The sequence below is a fragment of the Camellia sinensis genome, chromosome 6 (genome assembly GCF_055761805.1).
Source record: "Camellia sinensis isolate YWXY chromosome 6, ASM5576180v1, whole genome shotgun sequence".
Taxonomy (NCBI): Eukaryota; Viridiplantae; Streptophyta; class Magnoliopsida; order Ericales; family Theaceae; genus Camellia; species Camellia sinensis.
The window spans coordinates 107,134,490-107,152,276 of NC_138966.1; the positions used below are offsets into that span (position 1 = coordinate 107,134,490).

A 17,787-nucleotide genomic window follows, 5' to 3' on the forward strand; every position below is an offset into this window, starting at 1 on the left:
AAATGTTATATTATAGATAATGTTTTATAAGTGACGAGAGTGAAAAATATAAAAACGAGATTAAAGAAGTTAAAATGAAAATTGAGTGTAATGTTAAAAAAAAAAAAAATTGTATATATTATACACATAAATATATTTAATAAATATAATCAGAGTAGAGGCGAGATAAAACAGGCAAGGAGACAAAAACCTGTCCCCAACCCATTTTCTCAACGAAGGGGAAGAAAATCCATGTGGGACGGGAGATGTGGGGCAGTGCGAGGCGGGGAGAAATTAGTATCCCCAAATCTATTTAGGTCAGGCCCATGGTTAGTTGTGTCTTGTGTATAAATTTTCCTCCCATGTCATTCAAATTTAGTTTTGGGTACAAAATTTTTATTTGCAAATTATTTTCCTAAATAGAAATAATAAAAATAAATAAATAACTAGGTGCATAAAATAGAGACAACGTCCACATTTCTGTACACCTGCATTTTGTTTCCACTACCCACTGGTTGTTTAGAAGAGAAATGCTATATATTAAAACCAAGTTGAATACCCCAATCCATATAGACATACAAAAACATCAATCTAATCCAAATCTATCCAACATTAATGCCATTCCATTTCAACGTGGATACCAAACATAATCCAGAACAATCTCAGTCAATTCCCAACCTCAACAGCCTCGAAACCCCTCTCAATCGACGCCTTGACAGCATCCACCACCAGCTGAGTCTTCCTACTCATGGTCGGCCACTTCTTCTCCGGCTTCAAACCATTTCCTCTAATACCCTTAACTAAACAAGCCAACTCTGTCACCATGAGCCACTACAAGAAATGTCACTTTTGGCTACCAAAATATTGGTCGCCAAAAGTCACTTATTTAGTCGCCAAAATGATTTAGCGACCAAAATTTTTCGTCACTAAGCTCGTCGCCTTTACCCTGTCGGCGATAGTATTGGCGACTAAAATCTGTTTGGTCGCCGAAAGTGTACACATTTGGCTACTAAATTTGCTTTAGTCGGCAAAAGGTATGCTTCCCCTACTAAATAATTGGTCGCCGAAAGTTAACATTTGGCTACTACTTGAGTTTAGTCGGCAAAAGATATATTTCTGCCACTAAATAATTGGTCGCGGAATTAGGATTTTTGGCTACCAACCTGTTGTGGTCGGGGAAGTTACACTTTTAGCTACTAAATAATTGGTCGCCGAAAGTGCACATTTGGCTACTACTTTGAGTTTAGTCGGCAAAAGGTATGTTTCTGCCACTAAAGTATTAGTCACTAAAAGTGCTACCATAATTTAAGAATAACTATTATAGACCAAACATTTTTGTCACCAATAGAATACATATTTTTAGTGACTAATTAATTTTTGTCATTGTTACTTTTGCCCGCTAAAAGATTCGTAGCCAAAAGCCTGCTCACATTCACTTTTTCATTTTTTGCCACCAAACATTTTAGTCGCCAAATGATACCATATTTTTTCCGTGACTAAAAAATTTAGTAGCCAATACTTTCTCTATCTCTTTCTCAATTGTTTTAGCTACTAATTATTTGGTCACAAAAAATTAATAGGTTATGTTTTCGCTACTAAATTCTTAGTCACCAAAACATTTGATTACATATTTAGCTACCAAAATATTTGGTGGCCAAATACGTTAACGTTTTTCTTTTAAATAAAATATTTGGTGCACCTGTATCCATTATTAATACAACCTGTATCCATCAACGGTAAATATGTTATGAAGCATTCAACAGCAATTACACACATTTCAGTTCCAACCATCCAAAAAATTAATATTGAACATCCACTTATATATATATATATATATATTACAAATTTCATAAGAACCAAGTCTAAGCCCACGTCAATAATTTAATTCAATACATAATACTGGAATAACCAAATTCATTGTGCACTTACAACTTTTGTACCACAACAAAAGTTATATTATGTACTGCCACAAAACTATTATGTACCACGTGCTATGTTAATTGCTACCAACAAAAAATTTTGTACAAACCACTATATATACGGATAGAGATATAAAAAAAATGCCCTCCCGTACTTGTCAACAAAAACATATCCACATTTGTATGTCCAAAAACATCTGCAAAAAAGGGGGAAAAAATCATTAGTTCGGTGCGTGCAATGGCACTTCTGGACGACATATATATATCGTAATAATTTCAAACATTAAAAGACAAGGAGAGTGATATCTATTAACTAATGCAAGACATCCAAACATGAACCCATCATGAGTTCTTGTTTTAGCTTTTTTATCTCTAAATCTATCGAAGTAAATTTTAGTACTTAAATGTGAAAGTAAATTGTGTAGGTATTATAAAATTACCAAAATTTTGGGTGTACTTACCATTTCATCCAAAAATTATTTGTTATAAAAATGTAAGAAAAGCCATCATTAGAGTTTGTCTGGTATCCATAAAAGTCACTATGCTTATGCTTTTGTGACCTCCATGAAGCTTCCAGTTACGTTAGTTCAAAAACACTTTCCTTAAAGAAGAAACTAATTAGTGGGTTTATAGATGTAGATATGCTTCTGTTTGTGAATGAGTAATGCCTTGGGTTCTTTATAGGCTTATGGGGACGAGCTATATAAGATTATGCTTAACTATTCTTCGATTACACCATCTAATTTTGATACGTACCTTCAATACTTAGCTTCTTTAGTCCTAAGTTCCCTATTCTGTTGCTGAGGAATTATCCTCCCATCAGCCAAATCTTGAGGCCATGTTATATATATGAACTGTCTATTGTTCAACTGTTGCACATTTTGTAGTGGTGATAGTTAAACTTATCAAATACACAATTGCGCCTAAACCTTAGCTGAACTTTACAAATCCATTGTTCCAATTTCCAAAGGACTAGGTCAACAGGATATATCATTCGTCACATTTAGTTCTTGTCCTACTTACGTATTGTGGACACCTACATGTCACATTTATCATCGGGAAGCTTCCCATTACGGAAAAACAGTGGCTCGGGGGCTGTTTTGCATTTTCGCCCCCCGAACCCCTTTTTTCGACTAAGTTTATGACATTTTCAACTCTAATTCCCAACGTAGGCGTGCTATTTACGTACCGTCTGTCCCTACATGTCACATTTATCACCGGGAAGCTTCCCGTTATGAGAAAACAGTGTTTCGGGGGATGCTTTGCATTTTCGCCCCCCGAACCCTTTTTTTCGACTAAGTTTATGACATTTTCAACTCTAATTCCCAACGTAGGCGTGCTATTTACGTACCGTCTGTCCCTACATGTCACTTTATGCACCAAATAGACAAATTTCCATGAACAGATTTTTAAACAAATTGCTGGACAGATTTGGAGACAGATTTTTAGACAGATTTGCTGCCAGATTTTCAGACAAATTTGCAGCCAGATTTGGAAGACTGGGGCAGCACTATTCTACTTCGAATTCAAAGAGATTATCATTAACAGATTTATATTTTCAAACAGATTTTTGCTAACACATTTGTTCAGAATTTCTCCAACAGATTATGTCCAACAGATTTTCGCACATAGCCACTTATAATCACTTCAGATTATGTGTATTATAACATGTGTATGTACAGGAATATCTGTTTTTTGTGAATGTATTAACTTAAATCTAAAACAAAAAGAGCTACAAGACTAATGATCTTAAGTGAAAAACAGAGTATAGTTTAGATTTTGGGCAGTATATATAGTTCAGATTGTGTATTATAGTGTATACAGATTTAGTTCAGATTGTGTATACTGTATTATAGTGTAGTATAGTGTAGACAGATTTATAAATCTAAACTATACACAATCTGTATTATAGTTTAGACAGATTTTTAAGAGTATAGTTTAGATTTTGTAGTATAGTGCAGTATATATAGTTCAGATTGTGTATTATAGTGTAGACAGATTTATATATACTGTATTATAGTGTAGACAGATTGTGTATTATAGTGTATTATAGTGTAAACAGAGTATAGTTTAGATTTTGCGAGACAGATTTCGAATGAAAGACAGAGTATAGTGTAGACAGATTTAGAATGCAAACATAATACAAGGGTATCATTAACAGATTCGAACTCTTGCTTCAAGGTGTACCTCCAATCTTTGTACAACCCATAGGCCTTCTTATTCACAATCTCCTGTGCTTGTAAGTCATTGTGGAAATCGTCCCCAATTTGAAACTTGTCCTACATGCAAAACAAATTGAAATAGTAATCATTACATATTAGTCTTTCTTATTACTCACATAATACAATTACATATTGTGGACAAGTAATATTAGTTACAACCGGAAACCTATTTTAGAATTAACTACAGAGGGAATAGAATGGTGATTCCATAGGCTTTCCTATAGAATGACAATTCTTTAAAATTAGTAAACCATGATTCCATTTGTAATGCATTTGTCATAATTTTTTTAAGTCTAACCAAACATAAGAAAGAATATTTTGATGGAATAATCATTTCATTCCAATGAACCAAACACTATCTAAGTCTCTAATAGATTATCTGCAAATTATGAATTAAATTCACATAATCCATTGTTTTTGCAATTTGTTTACAACCCAATCTCCTCATCAGATAAAAATGAAGCAAAATGGAAAAGAGAGAGCTAAAGGAGTGTTCTCACACAGAAGCCGGTTTTGACCATGAAAAACTCCATTGAACCTCCAATCATCGCCGACACGACTGATATCTTCAGGTACCAATCCCAAAACTTCATTTCTCTATTTCACTTCTTTTTCCACTGAAAATTTGTACAAAAATGAGCAATTAGGGCAAGTTGCTTTCAGCAATTTACAATCAAATAGCCATACTCAAACGCATACACACAAGCAGAAGAAAAACACAAACCTGAGAAGAAATTAATGGATTAGAAAGCATACCTTCTGACTATTTGAAGAACCCATGTGTGTGCGCGTATGTGAAGTTGTATGGGTTTGTAGAGATCACACAAACTGGAAATATAGAGATCACACAACCACTCAACCCTCAAAAGTTTGTATCAAACACAATTCACAGCCCTAATATAAGAGCTCACCATCCCTCAACCCACACATCCCTACACTGTGTACCAGTTTTGAAAAACCTGCATTAACAAAAGTTAGCAAAAAAAAAATAATAATAAATAAATAAAAAGGAGACTAGCACCTATTGATGTACTCACTTCACTTAACCCACTTTCCTTAAAAGGAGACCAGCATACACCTCCAAGGCCCTGCACACTCACCAGAACATTAGAGATAATGCATCACAGTTACAGCAAATACAAGCCACTCTTAAGACCACATCATCCACACCAATTACCTACTGTCAGATTTCAAGAGACAAAACAAAAACAAAACATGTGTCAGGATCCATATGTGTAAAGCAAAATATTTTCTTGAAGAGAACAAAATATATCATAAAAATGTAATGCATAAAAAACATATGTCCACATAGAAAATACAACACAAAAACTACATATCATAATCCATATCATCATCATGTCAAGTTCTTCATCTTCTTCGTCAACTCTACTATCTCTCATTGTTTTATTCGGAATAACCTCAGCTTCAATATCATCCCCTATGAAATCAAATAATTTCTTCAATGTTGATCCGGACAACTGAGTTAATCTTTTCTTGTTGGAATGCATCATGAAATTCTAGTTGATCCGGTGGTTCTCCAAAACACTAGATCACTACACCATTCCATCTCACCCTCTCACCGTTCACTACCTCCAAACAATTCAAAGTGGAACAGAAACCAATTAATATTTTTGACTTATTTGTTTTTTACTGGAGAAATTATACTCACATTGAGATTGCCAAATTTTCAAATTGATGTATCTTGTTTTTTATGTATATTGCTTGTCTTAATGACTTAATTGATCAAAGGTTTTTTTTTTTTTTTTTTTGAAACAACAAAAAAAATTATTGATGATCATCATGAAGGGTACAAGACACATGCATCAATAAATGAATTGGGTGCGAAAAACATCACAATTAATCTAGAGAGACAGAGAATGTCTCTGCCAAAACAGCCAAAACAGCCAAAACAAGCAAAACAAAAAATAAAGAAGAGGAAACAAAGAAAAGAGAGTAAGGGAAGAGGGATGGGGGTAACCCACGTGGGTTGCCTCCTTTATTGTTTCAATTATTATATATATATATATATATATATATATTTGAATAAGTAGAACTTTCTAGATATTTGATAACAAACAACATAACAAAAACACACATGGAAATGTAAAAGCTAAAATAATAATATCCAGTGTAGTAATTCTTAGGTAGATAAGCATCCTTTATTGAACCAAATCGTTCAAATGAGATTCTAAGATCTTGTGGCCTGTAAAGAATCAAGTAGAATTATTAGATTTCCTCTTTCTTCTTCTTTTTTTTTTTTAAAAGAGAGTGTAAGAGAATAATAACATTTAAAACAATCATATAATGACAAGATCAAGGTTTAAAATGATACTTTTTACATATTTAGAAGAAAAACTCACCTACCCAAAAAAAAAGTAAATAAAAATTTGGGTATATGGGTCTATGGCTCCACTTGCCATGTGGCTCGACCATGTCACCACTACATCACCTTCTCCAAGTTCTCTAACCACGTGTGAGCCTCAAGAGGTGACACATGGATCAATAGGCATAAGGCTTTTTGACCCTGCCCCATTGCCAATTCCTACATAAGGTTCCTATGTCAACCTACCCATCCCCTACACCCACAACCGCAAATCCCATTAAGTTCATAAAGATTACGAACATTGAAAAAATGAACTCCAGTGCCGTGGATCATATTGACATTAGATTGAACTCATATAAATTGGGACAAAAAATTTTTTGCTAAACCCACTATAAATTCATGAGAAACCGTAACAATGAAATGCTAAGCAACAAAGAATCAAATACTTGAGGTAGCCCCTGTAAGTGGTGGTGAATCTATTCAATTCCTATTTGGTTGTTCACATCCAGCCAACATTTCTTCTCATTCATCAAAATGCCCAATACTGCTAAACGATTTTATTCATCAAACCATCCCAAAATTTAAATGCAAACTTGCAAACCACAAATCAACACACTAAAGCAATAATTATATAAATATGGATATGATGAATATCTCTCTAAGAAATAAAATCACAAATTCAGAATCAAAATTGAACTAAAGGAAATTACATGAACTAATGATAGAATGACCAAAGTACAGGACTACAGTTATAATTTACCCTTAAATTAAATACTGTAGAGGCTAGAAAAGCAGGATTCTCTTACAAGTAAGTACACATGGATCAAAAGGGAAAATCGAGAGGTTTTTACCTCTTAGGCGCAGAAGTTGACAATTCAGCCGCTGGTGGCTTCTCCTCCTTCGATTTGGTGGCGGATCGCAGCGGATACCGAAGTATCGATGAAGATCTCTGCGCGTTCGCTGCAAAATCGGGATTCAAATTATACATGACAATTAACACACACACACAAGTAGATACAAACACATTATAGAGGGCGATTAGGGCATAGATTTTGGTACCAGCTGCAGAAGATTGATCATTGACTGAGTCCTCCATTGATTCTTCTTCTTGAGAGAGAGAGAGAGAGAGAGAGAAAGATTATAGTGCGTGGAATGGTTGGGTTAGGGCAGTGATGTGTGCCGCTTGCCATTTGGGCGGGAATTTTTAGAATAATCAAAATTTCATTTTCCTTAAATATTTGGTTTTAGTGAAATTTTTTAATTTGGTTTTAATTTTTTGAATTTATTTTTTTGAAAATTGAATATTTTATTTTTCATATTTTTTTGTTTTTAGTGAAATTTTTTTAAAAATTTTAAGTAATTTTTTACTTTTTAAAATGCATCGTACTTAGATGTATTTAAATAAAAAAATATTTTAAAAATTAATAAATACACAAAAATATGAAAAATGTATTGAATTTTTATTTTTTTGTATTTTTAGAATTTAGTGTATTTTTAAAAAAAAACACAAATATTATACTTTTTAAGTGTATTTATATTAAATGTGTCTAAAATTTAAAAAATAGCTTAAAATATTTTTAAAAAAATCCGTGAAAACAAAAAATATATATATAAATTTGGAAATTGACAAAACCAAATTTCTAAAAAGTGAATTCTGAAAACTGAAATCAAACAAAGTGAATCATATTAATTTAGATGTTGCCCAATGGTTCATGTGATACAAAAATAAAATTTAAAATATTAATTTATTATCTTAAAAGAAAAGAGAAGTAAATGTTACAAAGTTTCTGTAGAGATTCAAACCAAAGTTTTATTCATATACCTACTACTAATGGAATTCATTTTTATTTAATTAATAAGCATATTTCATTTTTATTTCTATTTTTAAAAAAGAAGCTCTTCATAAAAATAAAATAAAATAAAATAACTATTTTGTTTAGTAGCAGTAGTAGTAGTAGTAGTAGTAATGGTAGTAGTAGTAGCAGTAGTAGTAGTGGTGGTAGTAGAGTGGTGGCGATAGTAATAGTAATGGTAGTCGCAGAGGTGAAGTAGCGACAGTAGAAGTAATAGTGGTGGTGGAATGGTGTTTGCAGTAGTAGTGAAGGTGATAGAAGAGATGGGTGGTGAGAGAGAGTGATAGGCAGAGTGACACAGAGATGAGGGAGAGAGTGATAGACAGAGAGACACAAAGATAGAGAGAAGAGAGATGAGCGAGAGAGATAAAGAGAAGAGAGATAAGCGAAAGAGACAGAGAGAGAAAAGAGATGAGAAAAGAGATGAAAGAAGAGATAGATGAGTGAGAGACACAGAGAGACACAGAGATGAGGGAGAGAGTGAGCAATGTGAACACAATGGGAGAGAGAGATAAACAGACAGATAGACACATAGAAAGAAAGAGAGAGAGAGAAGAGTGAGAGACAGACACAGAGAGAGAAAGAAAGAGAGAAGAGTGATAAGTGAGAGAGAACGAAAAGAGAAGAACGAGAGAGAGAATAGAAAAATAGAGACATAGAGAGAAGACAAATGAGAGAGATAAAGAGAAGAAAGATGAACGAAAGACACACAGACAAATAGACAAACAGACAGAGAAAGAAGAGTGATGAGTCAAAGAGAAAAAAATAAGAGTGGTGGTAGTTGAATGGCATTTGCAGTAGTGGTAAATGTGGTAGAGAAGATGGGTGGTGAGAGAGAGAGATGAGTGAGAGACGAATAGAGAAAAGAGATAGAGAGACAGAGAAAGAGGCAGAGTGATGAGCGAGAAAGAGACAAAGTGGTTGCTAAAAGTGCAATTTTTTGTAGTGGATCGATAAATCGAAAGGGAGCTCAATAAATAAAGAAGACAGATAATTCAAAACTCTTTTCAAAACTTAATTCAAATCAATTTTTTAAATATTTTAAATATTTAAATATTTTAAAAATATTTTAATTTTGTGAGAGACAGATAAAGAAGAGAGATAGAGAGAGAGAGAGAGACAGAGATAGAGTGATAAGCGAGAGAGAGAGAGATAGACAAAGTGGTTGCTAAAAGTGTATTTTCTTATAGTGGATCGATAAATCGAGAAGGAGCTCGATAAATAGAAAAGATGGGAGTAAGAGAGTGAGCAAGACGAACATAGTAAGAGAGAAATAGACAAATAGACAAGTAGACAGAGAGAGATAGAGAAGAGTGATGAGTGAGAGAGAGACAGGGAGAGAGAGATAGACAGAAAAAGAGATAAAGAGAGAAAGAGAGAGAGGGAGAGAGAGAGAGAGAGATGAAGAGATAGAAAAAGAGAGAGAAACAAAAGATGAGCGAGAGATAGACAAAAAGAGAGAGAAATAGAGCGAATATTTCCTGCTAATTTTTTTCAAGTCAATGAAAAATAGATCAGGCTTGTTAAATTAATATTTTTTTAATTTTATTTATTGTTTATACTTTTTACTTTATTGGAGTTTTATGACTCAGTTTGTGAAAAAAAAATTACAAAATTTAGAAATATTTAGAAAGTATAAATTTAAAAATAAGTCTTACAAATCAGATTTATTTACTCATAAGTCAATTGTGAATTTTTTTTACACACTTAGCCCTCGTTTTGATAATGAAATTTTTTTAAAACTTTTTAAATATATGTTTTGTGTCTGTAAAATGATTATTTCATTAGTACTGGTAATAATATTGAAAAATTTATTAAAATGATAAATAATTGGGATATTTTGTCTTTTATTTGTGAATTTTGATTTATTCTTAATTTATTAGTGTTATTGAAATATGATGATGTAAAAAGTATAAATAGTTTATTTGTACTTTTTAAAAATAATAAATTTATTATTAAAAATTAAATTCATCAGACTGACCTGTAACTATGCCTTTAAATTTTTGCAATGTAAAACTATCGACAAACCGCCAATAACAAGTTGCCCATTTTAGCATACCTTTCGCGTGAGGGCCCAATTATTACAATTATTAAAAATAATAGTCTATTTTCAGAATTTAATTTCTTTTTATAATACAATTATTACATTTTAAAAATATTAATTTTTCAAAATTACCTTTTGATAGCAGGGCCGGCCCTGCCCTAAGGCAGGTAAGGCTTGTGCCTTAGGCCCCATATTTTGGCCCAAAAATAGGGCCCTAAATTTAAAAAATTGTTATAGGTTCAACTTTTTTTTTTTTTGGTTTTAAGATCAATTTAAAGGGCCCCAAATGTTTTATTGGGCACATGTATAATTTAGCCCATATTTATTTATAAATGTGTTTGGCCCATATTTATTAAAATGAAAATATATAAATAAATAAATAAAAAACAATAGGGCCCCTAAATTTGGTAAAACAAATAAACATACATAACATAGGGCCCCTAAATTTGGCCCAAAAATAGGGCCCCTAAATTTGGTAAAATATTATAGGCTCAATGTTTTTTTTTTTTTGGTTTTAGGATCAATTTAAAGGGCCCCAAAATATTTTTTTGGGTCCATGTATGATTTACTCCATATTTATTTATAAGTGTAGTTTGGTCCATATTTATTAAAGTGAAAATATATATTAAAAAAAAGTGTTTGGGCTCAAGAAAAATAATACATACAATATATGGGCCCTATTTTTTTATTTTTTATTTTTACCTTCTTTATCTATTAGATTTTAGTGGAATAAATAATTTTGCTCAAATTTGTTTACCTAGGTCTTTATCAATTTTAATTGAATAATTTTTTCGTAATTTTTTTGTTCTAATTTTGTTTTATTAAATTGTTTTATTTATAATTTTAATGATTATATGTGTAAGTAAATTTTTTTATGGTTACAAACAAATAAAAAAATTGTAACTTATCGTTTTTATTCATGAATTTTTTTTCAATATAAAAGGGCCCCAATTTCCGAAATTCGCCTTAGGCCCCGACGAACTTAGGGCCGGCCCTGTTTGATAGTATATTTTTTTAGAAATATCAATTGTCATAATTGTTCTGTTTGTATTATTAATGGATTTAAAAAAAGGACAAAATAAGAAATTTATATTATTTTAATAATTAATTTTTTTAAAAAATTAATATTTTTAGATAATAAAAAATAAAATAAGATATTAATAATTTTGGATGGTGGGTGTACAACCTAAAAATAAAAATAAAAATAAAATAAAATAACTATTTTGTTTAGTCAAATTTTCAAGTGGAGACTAATGGTATTGTTATTAATAAAATAAAATAACTATTTTGTTAATTTTTTTATTTTCATTCGGCTACCAAAAAATGTAGTAGCCAAAAGTAGGCCTTTGGCGACTAAAAGGAATTTTGTCGCTGAAACTTAACATTTGGCGACCAAAATTTTGGTCGGCAAAGATTAAAAATTAATTTTTTTATTTTCATTCGGCTACCAAAATATTTAGTAGCCAAAAGTAGGCCTTTGGCGACTAAAACTCATTTTGTCGCCGAAACTTGACATTTGGCGACCAAAAGTTTGGTCGGGAAAGATTAAAAATTAATTTTTTTATTTTCATTCGGCTACCAAAATATTTAGTAGCCAAAAGTAGGCCTTTGGCGACTAAAACTCATTTTGTCGCCGAAACTTGACATTTGGCGACCAAAAGTTTGGTCGGGAAAGATTAAAAATTAATTTTTTTATTTTCATTCGGCTACCAAACAATTTAGTAGCCGAAAGGTACCTCAACGGCTACTAAATTTTTATTTAGTCGCCAATTGTCATATGTTTAGCTACTAAAAATTGTTTTAGTCGCCAATTGTAATATCTTTAGCTACTAAATTTTTTTTAGTAGCCAATAATCAACATTCCCCTACTAAAAAAAATTAGTAGCTAAAAAGTTGACTTTTGCCAACTAATATTATTTTTGGTAGCCAATTCCGTGACTTTTGGCGACTAAATTAGTCTTGGTAGCTAAAAGTGGTCGGCAAAAATGCTTTTTCTTGTAGTGAGCGCTTCCTGTGGAAGATCTGTCGTCACAGTGTGCTCATCACTAGCTGCATAAAACTTGGTTTCACTCTCTCCGATTAACGGTCTGACAAAGTCATCAACGTGCAAATTTCCTTATGTTCCAGTAGCGGTTAATTCCATGGCTAATTTGGTGAGGAAAGAGCAGTGGAACGTTGCTACTTTCCCATCAGCCCAATTTAAGGAAGCGCCACACGATAGAATCACCCCTGCTTGATAAAGTTCAATTTTCTCAGGCAACGCTGTCGCGCTTTTAGGGAGCTCGTAGTCAGCAGCCCAGAGGATTGCCCGGATGCAGTACCACCCTGCATCGCCAAGAGCATCAAGATCTGGCTTTACACGGATGTTGTTGTTGAAAAAGTCAGGGCCAGCATCGAAGGTAAAGATGCTGTGAATCTATGGGAATCACAAGCAAAGATTAAGCAGTTTCGCTATGTGCAGCTCACAAGAAGTCTCTATTCCGTACATTTTCTGTGTACAAATTCTATGAACCGTGTTTGTTTTTCTTTTTGAAAGTTGGTGTGTTTCCACACAAACTAGGGCACATAAAGCACTAACAAGAAATCAACCATTTCATTCTCATGCATTTAAAAGAAGAGGCTCTTATATATCACCAGATGAATTTCAAAGGTTTTATTCCCTCATCTCTTAAATGAAATTATGGTGGATATTATTTGAGATTAGGCTTTCTTATGTGAATCCATGTGAAATTTATCACATGATAAATATCACTTTACTTAAAAGGTAAGTAGACAAGAAAATTAAATCACATTTCAGGGAACACCAAGAGTAGAGTAAAGAAAATTGGAGAACCACCAAGATCCAAAAGTTGATTCTTATTCAATCAACCAAAAACTCAAACATACTACTCTGCAACAATTTCCCCTCACACTATTACAATAATATTCTCCTCATAAAAAAAAATATTAATCTTATGAAAAAAAATTCAAAGAAAATATGATGTTTTATATACAAAAATACCCAAGTCTCAATTGTGGGCAATAGTCTGGTACAATTTATTATTTGCATTTTTTTTTTGTCTTATTTAGATTTTCCAACTAAAATTCATATTTTGTACTAGAGACAAGCTATGAAGCATGGAAATCTCTCCAAAGACAGCGTATGGGCATCCGACACATGTCGGACACGGACACACATCGGACATGATGGACAGTCTATGATAGGTGTCCCCTTTTTTTTTTTTTGAATTTTTTGCAGTTGGACATTTTCGGGACAAAATTCTGAACAAAACCCTAACCTGTTGGTCGACAAAGAGAGAGAGAGAAGAGAAAGAAGGTGAAGAAGAACATGAACATGTTGAGGCTCAAGAGGGTGAAGAAACAATTGAAGCCCTAGATCAAGGTATGTCCTCCTTCGTTCTTCTTATTTGCTTTATTTTTCTCCTTCTTTCATCACTTTGAAGGTCGTCTCTCTCTCTCTTTGTGTGCTTTTTGTGTCTCTCTGTCGCAATTCGTCTCGTAGATCATGTCTCTTTGTCTCTCGCAGATCCTCTCTCTCTCTCTCTCTCTCTCTCTCTCTTTTTGTTTATTTTTTTTTTCTTTTTCTTCTTAGATTGAAAATTCTTTTTTGTATAACAAAAACCTTACTCTTTTTTTTATGTATACCTGAAACCCTCTTTTAATTTTTTCTATTTTTTATTTTTTAATTTTTTTTTCAATTTTAGACATATAATAAATAAATAAAATTATATATATTCAACGTGTCTCCAGCATGTCGTGTCTCCTATTTTTAAAAAATTTACGTATTTACGTGTCTGTGTTGTGCTTGTGTCCGTGCTTCATAAGAGACACGTCATCATGTTCTAATGGCACTCATAAATATTTGCAATTGTGCTAGATGCACAAAAGGAATCAAACACAAAATCCATACACAGACTTTAGAGACATCAAGAGCATGTTTAGTTTGTCTCTCAAAACATGTTTTCGGAGAAAAAAATTCCACGAACATGTTTGGTTGAAAAAATTCCAAAAACATAATTATTAGTTCCCAATTCCACCTAAGGGTGCCCCATAGCCATAATGTTTTTTTTTTTTTTTCCTTTTTTGCTGACTGAGGCTTCGTTTAGGAAGCCAAAAGTCAGGTTTTTTTTTACTATTTTAGTCACAAAAAACAAAATAAGTTTTTTAATCTAATAAGACAAAATATCACATCCAACTTATAATCATTATATTTTTTCTCTCACAAAAAAAGTCAAAAAAATCAAAAGTCCTTCAAAATGAGACTTTTTTGTCTCAGGCTAAAATAACTAAAAAAACTAAAAAATTAAAAAACCAACTCATTTCCCAAATGAATAGACAATAACATGGGCAGCTCTACATACGTTTGTGTGGGCTCAGTTCATATCAGTAGATTTTGTAAAAAATCATTAAAAATTATATATATAATTAAGTAAGATTAAATTTACTCTAATTAGCTTAGAGTAATTAATAAATCGTTTAGAAAGAAAAATCAATCATTTTTATAGACGTCCAAGTCCATCCCACTACAATCGGCTGTTGAATCACTTCGTTCCATGAGTAATTCTGATCGTACTAAGGTTTGGTTTGGGAAGTGGGTTGGTTTTTTGATTTTTTTTTTTTTTATTATTTTAGTTTGGGCTAAAAAAACTTGATTTGGGAAGGACTTTTTGACTTTTTAGTTTTTTTGACTTTTTTGTGAGAAAAGACTGTAATGATTATGGATTGGATGTAATATTTTATTTTTTATGGCTAAAATAGCCTATTTTATCTTTTGTGGCTAAAATAGCAAAAAAACCCAAAACCTAAGTTGCCAAACAGAGGCTAACAATTTTATTAAAAATACAACAGGCGTTATTGGTTCTTAAAAAAGAAAATGATATTTAAACGTTTAATAATAGTGAGACATGTATATTTTTAATAAAATTATTAGTAAGACATGATATTTAAACATCTAATATAGTGTAATATGAGACTGATTAAAAATTTAAATAACAAAAAAAAAAAAAAACCAAAATCACATATTTAACACACAAAATAGGAGTAGGAGAATAAGAATGATTGAGATTTTTTTTTTTTTTTAAGACCTCCATAATGTGTTGCATTATAATCATTGATGGTGTGAACTCATGAGTGGATCTCATATATATAATTGTTGAGATTTAAAAGAAACTGTGGGACCCAAAAAAAAGGGTCCAAGCATTTTTCATAAGAGAAAGGGTAAGGTTAGGATTACCAAATTTTTCTACCAAATAATTGTGTGGTCACAAATTTATTTGGTAGAAAATTCGGAATTATAGCATTTTTCGAAGAGAAATGAGGGGAAATACCAATTTGAGTTGCCCAAAACGCAGCGGATCGGAGAGGAACTCTTTCATCTTAGCCGTCCGAGGATGGTGCATCCACATGGTAGCGTCCATGAACTGCACACCATTCGATTCACACACCTCGAGCATCGTGTCAAGCTCCTTCATGTCCAGTAGGGATGGCAATTTAAACCCGGCCCGACGGGGACCCGACCCCCGACCCCGATCAGAATGGTTTTTTCCCGAAAAATACCCCCGTGGGGATGGGGATGGTATTTGAAATTAAATCCCCGAAGCATTTCGGGCTAGGGATGGGGATAACATTCACAGCCCCGGACCCGGCCCGTCCCCGTCCCCGTATCTCCCCGAAGTGATATTACGAGTATGCCCCTGTGTATATAAATGTGTGTGTTTAGGGTTTGTTGACAATCACCACACAAACAAACACAACGAGGCTGCTCTCTCTCTCACTCTCTCTCTCACCGCCGTTCTCTCTACTCCCTCAGACCACGTCTCTCATCTCTCTCTCCCTCTCCCTCTCCCTACAGATTCGCCGATCCTGCCTCCGTCATCATCATCTAGATCAGATCTGAACAGATCCGCCGATCCTCCACCACCACCGCCTTCGTCGCCGCTTCTGTCCGGCCTCCGCTGTCCGGCGATCCTCCACCACCACCGCCTCTGTCCAACCTCTTCGCAACACCGCCTCTGTCCGGCGATCCGCAGATCTGAACATCTTCGCAACACCGCCGGAGATTTGCAACCAGACTCAAATGCTTACCAGACTCAAATGCTTGAAACGTTTGGCCAAAGTTCATTTTTTTTTTTTGGTCCGCTGTATGTGTATATGATTTTATAGATATGGTGTTTAACAAATTACAACCTGTTTATTTATTTATTTTTTTCATCGATCAGTTGATCATTCAAATTCTCTCTACGAACTTTTCTTTGCTTGAATTCATGTTGATTTATTACATTGTATCTGATGAATTTTGAACTACTGTAACACATCTTTGTTTTGTTATCCTGAATACACAGATTGAAATTATTTTTGTTGTTGTTTTTGTGTTAAAAAAAAATAAAAATGAACAGGTCGGGGATTTTCGGGGTCGGGAAAACCCGATCCCCGATCGGGGGCGGGGGCGGGGGGGCTAATGGGGTCCCCGTCGGGGATCGGAGACGGGGACGGGGAATTTCTCACTGTCGGGGATCGAGGACGGGGAGTGTGGTCCCCGGCCCCGCCCCGCCCCGTTGCCATTCCTAACGTCCAGCGCCACCGGCTTCTCCAGCAACAGGTGCTTCTTCTTCTCGGCGGCTAAAGCGGGCCACTTCAAGTGCAAGCTCGTCGGGAGAGGCACGTAAACGGCGTCGACTTCTGGATCGTCTAACACGGCTTCGTAGCTGCCGTAGACCTTAGCCGACGCCGGGAAACCGTTGTCGGATGCGAATTTCGAGGCCTTGTCAATCGAACGGCTTCCGATGGCGGAGATGGAGGCGTTTGGTGCGAGTCTAATTGCTTTTGATAGTATGCGTGCTATGGTAGCACACCCCAGTACTCCGAATCAGACAGGCGTTTCTGACATTGTTTCAGGCGATACAGCTTTTTCCCCCAAAACAGAGTGAAATATGAACTTTATAATGTATGTGGGTTTTTTATTTTTGACTTTTAATTTGCTGTTTTTTATTACTCTTGGTTTTAAACTTCTTAAAAAACCCAAAACCTTTTAAAAAGTGAAAAATAAATAGCATGATTGTTTTGAAAGCTAACTATTTTAATTAATTTTTTTAATTTTTACAAAAATATATGTAGGGAATGGAAAAAAAAAAAGAATTGTTGATTTTTTAATATTATTAATTTTTTTTTTGACTTTTTAACTATATTAACTAGTTCCCAAACTTATGTTTGGATATGAGAAGAAGAAAAAAAAATGATTTGTTAAATAAAGAAAGAAAAGATTTTCTCCTCCTATTAAGTTGGAGAGAGAACAAAAATTATGATTACTCTCTAATCTTATTTGAATAGACCACGTAAAAGAAAATAATTTTAGAAAAAATCTTATAAATTATAGTAGGGTAAATTATACTGATAATTTATTTTTATTTAATACAGATCTCTTTCATTTAAAAAATTACATTTCACTCTC

General features: G+C 33.5%; 1 non-coding gene across 1 annotated transcript; it reads right to left on the reverse strand.

Moving 5' to 3' along the window:
- Positions 1-408: 408 nt before the first annotated feature.
- LOC114265374 (putative oxidoreductase At4g09670) lies at positions 409-17,241 on the reverse strand. Its single transcript, XR_014332745.1, has 4 exons — positions 16,909-17,241; positions 15,668-15,805; positions 12,349-12,756; positions 409-810 (listed from the first exon to the last, which is right to left on the reverse strand). It is a non-coding gene; the product is annotated as a putative oxidoreductase At4g09670 (transcript).
- Positions 17,242-17,787: the final 546 nt, after the last annotated feature.